Source organism: Scyliorhinus torazame, chromosome 13 (assembly GCF_047496885.1).
Source record: "Scyliorhinus torazame isolate Kashiwa2021f chromosome 13, sScyTor2.1, whole genome shotgun sequence".
NCBI classification, from domain to species: Eukaryota; Metazoa; Chordata; class Chondrichthyes; order Carcharhiniformes; family Scyliorhinidae; genus Scyliorhinus; species Scyliorhinus torazame.
The window spans coordinates 64779215-64791403 of NC_092719.1; the positions used below are offsets into that span (position 1 = coordinate 64779215).

At 43.6% G+C, this 12189-nt stretch overlaps 1 protein-coding gene across 1 annotated transcript in view; it reads right to left on the reverse strand.

Moving 5' to 3' along the window:
- Positions 1 to 12189, reverse strand: part of LOC140388072 (anoctamin-1-like) — a 239442-nt gene that overhangs the window by 110653 nt on the left and 116600 nt on the right. The gene's annotated exons all lie outside the window — the stretch shown is intronic.

Below are 12189 nucleotides of genomic sequence, written 5' to 3' on the forward strand. Positions count from 1 at the left end.
GCTGAGACAGTCGCCTTGTTGACTCTCAATCCCACTACTTTAATAATAATAATCTTTAACAGCGTCACAAGTAGGCTTATACTTACACTGCGATAGGGAAGGGGGTGTTACCACAAACTTTGGGGCAGGCATCGATTTCCCTGTTTCTTAAGAAAGATAAGGATCTTTGTAGTCTGCAGATGGGGTGCGGGTCGTATAGGCCAATATCATTTTTAAACGTGGTTGCAAAGATATTGGCGAAGGTACTGGCAGGTAGGCTAGAGGAGTGCCTCCCGAAGGTGATCGGTGAAGATCAGACTTGGTTTGTGAGAGGAAGGCAGGTCTTTTCAAACATTAGGAGGTATTGAACGTGGTTATGGTACTGGTGGAGGGGAAGGAATCAGAGGTGGTTGTGGCATTGGATGCTGAGAAAGCGTTTGATCGGGTAGGATGGGGGTACTTGATGGCAGTTCTAGAGTGGTTTGGCATTGGACCCAGATTTGTGGACTGGGTAAAGTTATTATATCAGGAGCCGAGGGCCAGTGTCCGCACAAATAACATCAGCTCAGAATACTTTCCTCTCCACCGTGGGACTAGGCAGGGATGTCCTAAGTCCCCCGTGCTGTTTGCACTCGCAATTGAGCCATTGGCCATCGCATTAAGAAGTTTGGGGGTATGGAAAGGGATAGTGCGGGGGGGCGGATAGAGCATAGGGTGTCCTGATATGCCAATGGCTTGTTATTATATTATGGGCCAGGGTTTAAAGAACCCCAAAGTGTATCATGGAGTTCACCTGACCCACAACTTTTAATAGATTGTGGTATGGGGAGCACACGGCCCACTCTACAGGTGTGGTCCAGCAGAAATGGAAAAGTATTTTTTAAAGCAAAACAATGTTTATTCTATGAACTCAAGTTAACCTTTTTAAAACATACAGTGAACATCTCAGCAACCATTAATTCCAATACAACCCCCAAAGAATACAACACTAAGTAATCCTTTAAGCTTTCCTTTTAACATCCATACGACTTAAAACACTTTTACCAGAAGCACATCAGGTTAAAGTCACTACTGTTATTAGTTTTAAATCGCCAGGATCAATTTACAGTTTTTAGATTACAGAGAGATTCATACACCTTCTGGCTGTGACTGCAGCTACCCAGCTCTGAAAACGAAACTAAAACACACCCTGCAGCCTCTCAGAAACTAAAGTAAAAAGCTGACAGACAGCCCAGCTCCACCCACTCTCTGACATCACTGCAGTAGTAAACACCCATTTCTTAAAGGTACTCTCACTACAGATATTTATATACAAACCCATTTATAAACACCCATTTCTTAATGGTACTCTCACATGAAACCGCCCCCAAGAAAAAATAAATAAACCATCAACTTCAAGATAGTTTCATTTTTCACCTTTTCACTATCCTATAAGAAATGCACATAGTAAATATACTTTTTTGTTTAAAAAAAAAACAACACACGCAAACAGGTACAATAATATAGTCCATTTTTGTTCTTCTTCCACCAACTGAAATTCGTCTCAATTGGCAGTCTCATTGAACAAGAAGGTCTTTGTACAATCTGTCCATTTCTCTACGCCTCGCCATTTATCTTTAAAGTCAGATACTTTAGTTCAATCTGATCACAGAGACCCTTGCAATTCTCCAACACAGACAAATGCCTGTTGAAAGCACGCTGTCCATTGAAATTTTCGACATTCCTTCAGCAAGTCCATCAGTGGAGCAACCACACTGCATGACCTTTGCACAAATGTTCGATCAAATCCACTCATGCCAAGAAATCGTATTATTTCCCTTCGACTTGAGGGCATCAGAAATTCCTCAATAACTGTTGGTTTCACATCCCGTGTGACCATTCGACCCAGTCCGATTGTATGGCCAAGGAAAGTGACTTGGGCTTTTCCAAATTCACCTTTGGCTAGGTTTATCACCAAACCCGCCTCCTGAAGTCGATCAAGTAACTCCATCAGATGTTTCAAATGTTCTTCCCATGTCTAGCTGAAAATTACCAGATCGTCGATGTATACCGCACAATTGGGTAATCCTGAAACAACTTTGTTTGTTAACCGTTGAAATGTGTCTGGTGCGTTTTTCATGCCAAATGGCATAACTTTGAATTGGTATATACCATCTGGAGTCATAAAAGCTAAAATCTCCTTTGCCCTTTCGTATAAAGGTACCTGCCAGTAACCTTTAAGTAAATCCAGTTTGGAAATAAAAGTTGATTGTCCCACTTTCTCAATGCAATCCTCCAAACGTGGGATAGGATAAGAGTCCGTTCTTGTAACTGCATTAACCTTTCTATAGCCCACACACAACCGTTGGGTACCGTCTGGTTTTGGTATCATCACTATGGGTGAGCTCCATTGGCTGCAACCCACTTCAATTATGCCATTTGTAAGCTCTTTGTTAACCTGTGCCAATTTTAAAGGGTTAAGTCTGTATGGATGTTGTTTGATTGGAAGAGCATTTCCCACATCTACATCATGTATAGCCATTTTAGTACTTCCCAATTTATCTCCACAAACTTGCCCACGTGATATCAATAATTCTTTCAGGTCAGTCCATTTTTCCTCTGGAAGATAACTCAACAATTTATCCCAATTTTTAAGACCATCCTCGTTTTCCAATTTAATTTGAGGTATGTCAAATTCACAGTCATCTGGATTTGGTTCGTCACTTTGAGTTAGAATCATTAAAACCTCCTTTTTCTCTCCTTCCTTTCAAAGTACCTTTTAAGCATATTCACATGACACACTCGGTGATTCTTCCTCCTATCTGATGTTTGTACCACATAATTAACCTCACTTAATTTCCTTTCAATCTGATAAGGTCCACAAAACCTTGGTTTTAAAAGTTCACCTACCACTGGTAACAACACTAAAACTTTAGCTCCATTGGCAAAACTATGAACTTTGGATTTCTTGTTCGCTACCCATTTCATCACATTTTGTGCAACGTTCAAATGTTGTCTAGCTAATTCACCTGCTCTATTTAATCGTTCCCTGAAATTTGACACATAATCCAATAATGCAAGTTCTGATTACTCACTCACCATTTTTCCTTAATCAATTTAAATGGCCCTCTTACCTCATGACCAAAAAGTAGTTCAAAAGGACTAAATTTGGTTGACTCCTTAGGTGCATCCCTAATTGCAAACAGTACGAATGGAATTCCTTTATCCCAATCCTCTGGATAATCTTGACAATAAGCCATCAACATTGTCTTTAATGTCTAATGCCACCTTTCTAACGCTCCCTGCGATTTTTGATGGTATGCAGTTGATTTAAATTGTTTCATTCCTAAGCTATCCATAACTTCTTTGAATAACCTTGAGGTAGAATTTGATCCTTGATCCGATTGTATTTTTGTGGGTAGTCCATATCTAGTAAAGAATTTAAGTAACTCCTCCACAATCTTTTTAGCTGTAATATTACATACAGGAATGGCCTCTGGAAACCTAGTAGACACATCCATTATCGTCAAAAGATATTGATTCCCACTTTTCGTTTTAGGAAGCGGTCCTATACAATCAATTAGGACCTTTGTAAAAGGTTCCTCAAATGCTGGAATGTGTATTAAGGGTGCTGGTTTTATCACTGCTTGAGGTTTCCCTATCACTTGACATGTGTGGCATGATTGACAAAATTTAACTACATCTTTTTGTAGTCCAGGCCAATAAAAATGATTTTGTATTTTAGCTTGAGTTTTCCCTTTTCCCAAATGACCTCCCACTGGTACCTCATGTGCAACTCGCAACACCTCCTTTCTATACCCTACCGGCAATACTACTTGATGAACTTCTGCCCACTTTTCATCTGCCTGCATATGTAACGGTCTCCGTTTTCTCATCAAGACAGCACTTTTACGGTAATAACCCTCTGGTATACACTCATATTCCTCTTCTGTGTATGCTTTCTGATACATCCGTTTTATTTTGAGATCTTTTTGTTGTAACTCCACCAATTTTCCTGAACTAAAAATATCCGCCTCATCCTCCACCTGTTCTTGTTCTTTTTCAACCATCTGATCAAAAATCGTTTCTGATAATTGCACTTCAACTTTATCTTCACTCTTTGATTTATCCTCTTGTCTTAACTTGTGACTTTGCGACCTTGTTACTACACAATCCGGAAAAATCCCAGGATATTCATCCTTCAACACTTCCGTTGTCTGATTTTCCACTGGCTTATCAACTACAGTAGGCATCGCTCCCATCTGCGATCCAGCTATATCATTACCCAAGATAAACTGTATTCCTGGACAAGCTAGTTTCTCTACTACTCCTATTACCACTTCACCACTCTTCACTGGACTTTCCAACCTTACCTTATATAATGGAACGCTGCTCCTCTCACCCTGAATTCCACATATAACCACCTTTTCTGGCAATATTCTTCCCAAACTATGTAACTCCACATCTCTTACCATTAAAGATTGACTAGCTCCTGTATCTCTTAAAATTGTGACTTCTTTATCTACTTCTCGATACACATGAGTAAACTTTACCCTCACAAGTAAATTCTTTAAAGAGATCTGGCACCTTCTTATCAACTATCTCTTCATCAGGCTGTACAATCTTTTGCACCTCCTTCGCTTCACTTGGGCTTTCCTTTACCACTTTAACAAACCCCACTGTCTTATCCTGTTTTACCACATCAGCCTTCCCAGTGCTTTTCTTCAACCACCAACACTGTGACTTTACATGGCCTAGTTTATTACAATGAAAAAATTTGAAACTTTTAATTTCTCTTCCACCCTCCTGGATTTATTTTTTCATCTGAGGTACACCCTCCTTATTATCACCCATCAGATCACATTTTCCTTTCCCACTTGAGTGTTTCTCATGCCCCCAGTTTCTATTCCTCACAGGCTGAAACTGATGTCGGAAACCAAGCTTTGATTTATGAACTAATTCATAATCATCTGCCATTTCTGCTGCTAATCTCGCAGTTTTAACCTTCTGTTCTTCCACATGAGTTCTCACTACAACAGGAATTGAATTTTTTAATTCCTCCAAAAGTATAATTTCTCTGAGAGCTTCATACGTTCGGTCTATTTTCAAAGCCCTTATCCACCTGTCAAAATTACTCTGTTTGAGCCTTTCAAACTCCCTGTATGTTTGACCAAATTCTTTCCTTAAATTTCTAAACCTTTGTCTGTAGGCTTCAGGCACTAGTTCATATGCACCTAAGATGGATTTTTTCACGTCCTTATACGTCCCAGATACTCCTCCAGTAGTGATGCAAACACTTCACTAGCTCGACCTACCAGCTTTGTTTGAATCAGTAATACCCACAGGTCACGTGGCCATTTCATTTGTTTCACGACCTTCTCAAATGAAATGAAAAAGGCTTCTACCTCCTTCTCGTCAAACCTTGGCAGTGCTTGGACATATTTAAATAGATCCCCACCAAGCCTTCGACTATGACGCTCTTTCTCACTATCCTCATCACTATCCTCCAACTGTATGTTTCCCTTTATGTCTGCCAATTTTAACTGACTGTTATGTTTCATAGCCATTTTTTGAAGTTCAAACTCTCTCACTTTTTCCCTTTCCTCTCTGTCCCTTTCCTTTTCCTCTCTATCTCTTTCTTTGTTTCTTTCTTCTCTCTCCTTTTCTTTTTCCCTGAGCTGTATCTCCCTTTCTCTTTCTTTTTCTCTCATTTCATGTTCAAGTTGCTTCATCTGCAACTGGATCTTTGCCATTGCTAATGAGTCAGACTGTATCTCAGGCAACTTTAAATACTTAGTCACCGCCATAATTACCTCATCTTTTCGCATTTTGTCAGGTAATGTTAACTGCAATGTTTTTGCCAAATCTAACAGTCTGCTTTTAGTCCTTGTCCGTAAGGTACTGCGTGTGACCGTCTCCACCCCCAAAAACGTCAGAGCCTCTGAAAGAGCCATTGTCCACAACACACTCCCCACTTAAACTAAAATACCACACCTGATAAACAACCACAATATGCTCACCCCTCACTGTCTTTAAGCTCACTAAGCCAATCCAATAGATAGACTTTTATCCCCCTCGATCCCTCAATTTGTTATGGGCCAGGCTTTAGACAACCCCAAAGTGTATCATGGAGTTCACCTGACCCACAACTTTTAATAGATTGTGGTATGGGGAGCACACGGCCCACTCTACAGATGTGGTACAGCAGAAATATAAAAGTATTTTTTAAAGCAAAACAATGTTTATTCTATGAACTCAAGTTAACCTTTTTAAAACATACAATGAACATCTTAGCAACCATTAATTCCAATACAACCCCCAAAGAATACAACACAAACTAATCCTTTAAGCTTTCCTTTTAACATCCATATGACTTAAAACACCTTTTACCAGAAGCACATCAGGTTAAAGTCACAACTGTTATTAGCTTTAAATCACCAGGATCGATTTACAGTCTTTGGATTACAGCGAGAGATTCATACACCTTCTGGCTGTGACTGCAGCTATCCAGCTCTGAAAACGAAACTAAAACACACCCTGCAGCCTGCTCAAAAACAAAAGTAAAAAGCTGACAGACAGCCCAGCTCCACCCACTCTCTGACATCACTGCAGTAGTAAACACCAATTTCTTAAAGGTACACTCACTATAGATATTTATATACACATCTATTTATAAACACCCATTTCTTAAAGGTACTCTCACATGACAATTATATGTTTCAGAACCAAGTGAGTCAATAGGCGGAATACTGGAGCTGCTTCGGGTGTTTGGGTCTTTCTCAGGGTCCAAATTATATCTCGACAAGAGTGAATATTTTGTGGTGTCTTGGCCAGGGGTGGGGACAGGGATGGGGGGTTGCCATTCCGTAAGGCAGGGACTCACTTTAGATACCTGGGGGTGCAGGTTGCCGGAGATTAGGGGGGAGGGTGAAAGCTGATCTGGCAAGGTGGGATGGTCTCCCTCTGTCACTGGCGGGTTGGGTACACGCGCTTAAAATGCGATTCCTGTTTATTTTTCAATGCCTGACGATTTTCCTGCCAAAGGCATTTTTTAGAGAGATTGAAGGGATGATTACCTCGTTCATATGGGGAGGGAAGGTGGCTAGAATTAAAAAGGTACTACTACAGAGAGGAAGGCAGGTAGGGGGTTTGGGTCTTCCGAACCTGATGTATTATTACTGGGCATCAAATGTGGAGAAGGTACGGGGCTGGGTCAGAGGAGTTGACTTCCAATGGGTCAGAATGGAGGAGAGTTTGGGTAGGGGGTCAGGATTGAAGGCGCTAGCGACAGCGACGCCATCGACAGCCCCGGAGAGATACTCAGGGAGTCCGGTAGTAATAGCTTTGTTGAGAATTTGGAGGCAGTTTCGACAGCACTTCGGGTTGGGGGCAGGGTCAAGGAAAATGGCAATTCAGGGGAACTATAGATTTGAGCCAGGGAAGTGGGATGTAAATTTTCAGAGATGGGAGGAGAAAGGAATTAGGAGACTAAAAGATTTGTTTCTTGGGAGTCGTTTTGCGGGATTGAAGGATCTGGGAGCGAAGTATTGGGTGGAGCAGGGGAAATATTAAGATACATGCGGGTTCGAGACTTTGCCAGAAAGGAGATACAGAGCTTTCCAGTAGAGCCGGCTTCGACATTGCTGGAGGAGGTGCTGACGACAGGGGAACTGGAGAAAGGGATAGTATCGGCGGTCAACGGGGCTATTTTGGAGGAGGAGACGGCACCGCTAGAAGGGATCAAGGCAAAGTAGGAGGAAGAGTTGGGAGAGGGTATGGAGGAGGGGTTGTGGTGTGAGGTGCTCCGGAGGGTGACCGCCTCCACCTCGTGTGCGAGGTTGGGACTGATACAGCTGAAGGTGGTGTATAGAGCGCACCTTACAAGGGCAAGGATGAGCCGGCTCTTTGAGGGGGTAGATGTGTGTGAACGTTGCCTGGGGGGGGGGGGGGGGGGGTGTTTATGGTAATCTCTAAAGTGGTGCACGTGAACCTGGACCCGGGCCCTCGGGAGGCCATATTCGGGGTGTCGGACCAGCCGGGGGTTGGAAACAGGCGTGGAGGCAAATGTTGTAGCTTACGCCTCGTTGATCACCCGAAGTGGATTGTGTTCGGGAGGAGATCAACCTCTCCACCCTGTGCCCTGGCGTGGCGGGGGCTGCTGGAATTCTTGACGCTTGAAAAGGTCAAATTTGAACTGAGGGAAAAAATGGAGGGATTCTATAATTCATGGACGTTATTCATTATGCACTTTCGAGAATTGGATCACATCAAACATTAGGGGCGTTGGGTGCTGGGAGGGTTAGGGGGAGCGGGGACTGTATGTGTTAATGGTGACTATGGGTGATTCCTCTTTGTCATTTGTTTATATTAACATGTGGGCTAATGCTTGGCTGTTTGGTGGGAGGATGGGATCGTTGTTATTTATATGTGTCGTGTTGGGTGTTCCGATACACAAACGAACCAACATGGTTGTAGATGGTACAACTCTGTTTTATTATTCTGTACAATAATAACTATTAACTTCTGGCTGTGGTTCGTACTTCACCAGCTAACCTGTGGACCCAACCCTAGCACTATCTTAGTGAGGCACTCAGCACATGGTGTATGTCTGAGTGGCACGCTGTGAGCTCTGTGCTCTGAGCTATCTCCTGGTAGAATGAGCGGGAACTGTGGTGTTCCTTGTTTTATAGTGCGTGTGCTCTCACTGATGATTGGCTATAATCTTGTGTGTGTGTTGGTTGGACCATCTACCTGTCCATCAGTGTGTGTGTGATTGCACCATGATATGTTAATATGGATATCATGACATTCCCCCTTTTCACAAGGATATGTGCCTACATGTAATAAATATTGGTGTGTACTGAGTGCATCTGAGTATGTGTGTACAATATTTACAACATGTACATGAGGCTAAACTATATACATAGGAAGGTGTCAGGTACAACAGAGCAACGAGGTTGTACCACAAACAAAACAAGTGCAACCATCAAATATTGAAAGAGAACTCCTGGAACAACAAGAAAGAAACACGTTAACATTATTGCACAACAATTCAGTGAGTCCAATGTGCAAACAGGCTCATAAGTCCAGTCTATTAGGTGGGTGACAAATTCGGGTTGACCGTTAGGGTGGCACACGGATTAATGCTGTGCACTGGCATCGGCTGGTGGGTCCTACTTGGGGACATCCGGTTCCCGTCTATTACTGTAACGCGGAAGGGTTCCCGGTCGTCGGTATCACCGGTCTGCACATCGTCAGGGTATGACTCGGTGTATGGTGGCTGAATGGCCCGCACGTCCCTGCGAGGCTGGTGGAATTGTGGAGAGTTGGCAGGTTGAGCTGCTCGACAGCAGGCAGCGTAGTGGCCCATCCTGCCATAGCAGAGACATTGTCGCGTTTTGGCTGGACATTGCCGCTTTACGTGTGCGGATCCACAGTTGCCGCACGTCGTGATGTCATGCCGTTCATTGCGCCACCGCGCATGCGCGGTGCGGTCCTGCGTAGAGCGCGCCTGCGCATCACGTCCCTCTGTGTCAACGTCACCTCTTTTGGCGCGTACAAGCGCGGGAGGCCTCAGAAAGCGCGCAAAATGGCCGCCCTCGTCCGGGCCGCGGGCCGGGAGGAACTCGATCGACTGGACCCGCTCGGCCTCGTAGGACCCCTGCCGTGCTGATTCGGCCGCGTGGTATTGGGAGTACCGGCTGGTTGCGTTTTCGTGGAGGACGCAGGTTTTGATGGCGGTGGCTTGGGCGGGGCGCTTTGTTTTGAGGAGCTGCTGGCGTAGGGTGTCCGAGGTGACCCCAAAAACTATCTGATCCTGAATCATGGAGTCGGAGGTGGCCTCATAGCCGCAGGACTGTGCGAGGATACGGAGGTGTGTCAAATAAGGTTGAAAAGGCTCATCCTTACCCTGCAGGCGCTGCTGGAAGAGGTAGCTCTCGAAGCTCTCATTCACTTCCACGCTGAAGTGTTCCTCAAATTTTAGAAGGACCGTCTTGTACTTCGTCTTGCCCTCGCCTTCCGCGAATGCCAGGGAGTTGTAGATGTGGATGGCGTGTTGCCCCGCCGTGGGGAGGAGGAGGGCGATCTTCCTGGTGTCCGATGCATTCTCCCTGTCTGTGGCTTCTAGGGAGATCTGGAAGCGCTGATAAACAGCTTCCAGTTGACGCCGAGATTTCCAGCGATTTGGAGCAGTTGCGGCTCGCTGATGGTGTCCATGGCACAGGATGGCAGATTTCTGAAGAGGTGCAGGTAGGTCTCACAGTCGCTGGCGAGTTTCCAGCCCTGGTATCATGTCGTGTTGGGTGTTCCGATACACAAACGAACCAACACGGTTGTAGATGGTACAACTCTGTTTTATTATTCTGTACAGTAATAACTATTAACTTCTGGCTGTGGTTCGTACTTCACCAGCTAACCTGTGGACCCAGCCTTCGCCCTATCTTATTGAGGCACTCAGCACATGGTGTATGTCTGAGTGGCACGCTGTGAGCTCTGTGCTCTGAGCTATCTCCTGGTGGAATGAGCGGGAACTGTGGTGTTCCCTGTTTTATACTGCGTGTGCTCTCACTGGTGATTGGCTGTGATGTTGTGTGTGTGTTGGTTGGTCCATCTACCAGATTGCACAATGACAGGGTAATATATTCTCACAAGAAAATAACAGCTATGGTAACAATGTAAGTTTTGGGAGACAGGTCATTTATGCAGACAATAGATGTGTATTAGATAAATTACACTGTACAGAAGATTAGAAGACTACATCAGTGTGTGTGTGTGATTGCACCATGATATGTTAATATGGATATCATGACAATATGGGGATTGACATTCCATTCGTTACTGATTATTGTTTATTGTTGGGTGTAAATTTGGGAGATAATGTGAAAAAGGAGAATAAAAAATGTTTTTAAAATATTAACACTGCAATGAAGTTACTGTGAAAATCCCCTAGTCGCCACACTACGACGCCTGTTCGGGTACACTGAGGGAGTATGCACCATGTGCAAGTCACCTAACAATCACTTCTTTCGGGTCTTATGGGAGGAAACCGGAGGGCCCGGAGCAAACCGACACAGTCACGGGGAGAACGTGCAGACTCCGCACAGACAGTGACCCAAGCTGAGAATCGAACCCGGGTCCCTGGTGCCGTGAAGCAACAGTGCTAACCACTGTGCTACCTGCTGCCCATAACAGTAAAAGGGCAATTAGGAAAGGCATGAGGAGCCCGCAAAGATTAAACAGAGAGTTTTTAAGAGAGGCTGAGGAAGCTCAATTAAAAAATATATGACAGCATCAGAATATGCAAAAGACAATTCACTGTAATTAAATTGTGAAATGTGCAACCTTACTGTTAAGAATACAACGGTGGGGGTGAAAATCGGACGGCAGAAAAATGCTAATAATTTTCAGCAATTTGTGGGAATCGGGTGGCCAGATTGCACAATGACAGGGTAATATATTCTCACAGGAAAATAACAGCTATGGTAACAATGTAAGTTTTGGGAGACAGGTCATTTATGCAGACAATAGATGTGTATTAGATAAATTACACTTTACAGAAGATTAGAAGACTATATTTTGCCTCCTACAAAACTTTACTTCTTGTGGTCAACTTTGCTATGATAAATGCATATGCTCATATCCATACCAAAAATTCTTCTTTAAACTGCTCAGGCTATAATTACAATCTCCTGCCATTGGCAATACTGTAGTGGCTCAATTACACATCTTATAGCTGCCTCGCCTGCCTAACCTGTATTGCAGAAATACACCAATATTCTACCCAATTCTGCTTCTCTGCAATCTTGACTAAGATGGCTTTAATTTGTTATATCTTTGTTCTAGTTTAATGCCCGTACTTAAAACTGCTATTTTCAAATTCATTGCTGTTAGCAATTAGTAGCAGTATATGGCACAGGTATTATAGGAGTCAGCACGTTTCCAACTGGGAATGTGCATGTGCTTACTGTCTGCCATACTTGGACCTTAGTATTCTAAGCAGGGCCTGAAAAATAGAGGCTGAGCAGACCAGTTTCTTGGTCATTAAGTAAAGCCAGCATGAAATGTGAATGGTATATGGGATCATGAGAAATTCAGGACTATCTTCTTTACCCACAGTGTGATGCCAATGTAGAAACTTCTGACACATGAGCTGTTGAAGTGAACAGCATAAATATGTTTAAGGGGAAGCTGGCTAAGAACATGAGGGAATAGAGGGTTATGCTGATAGGA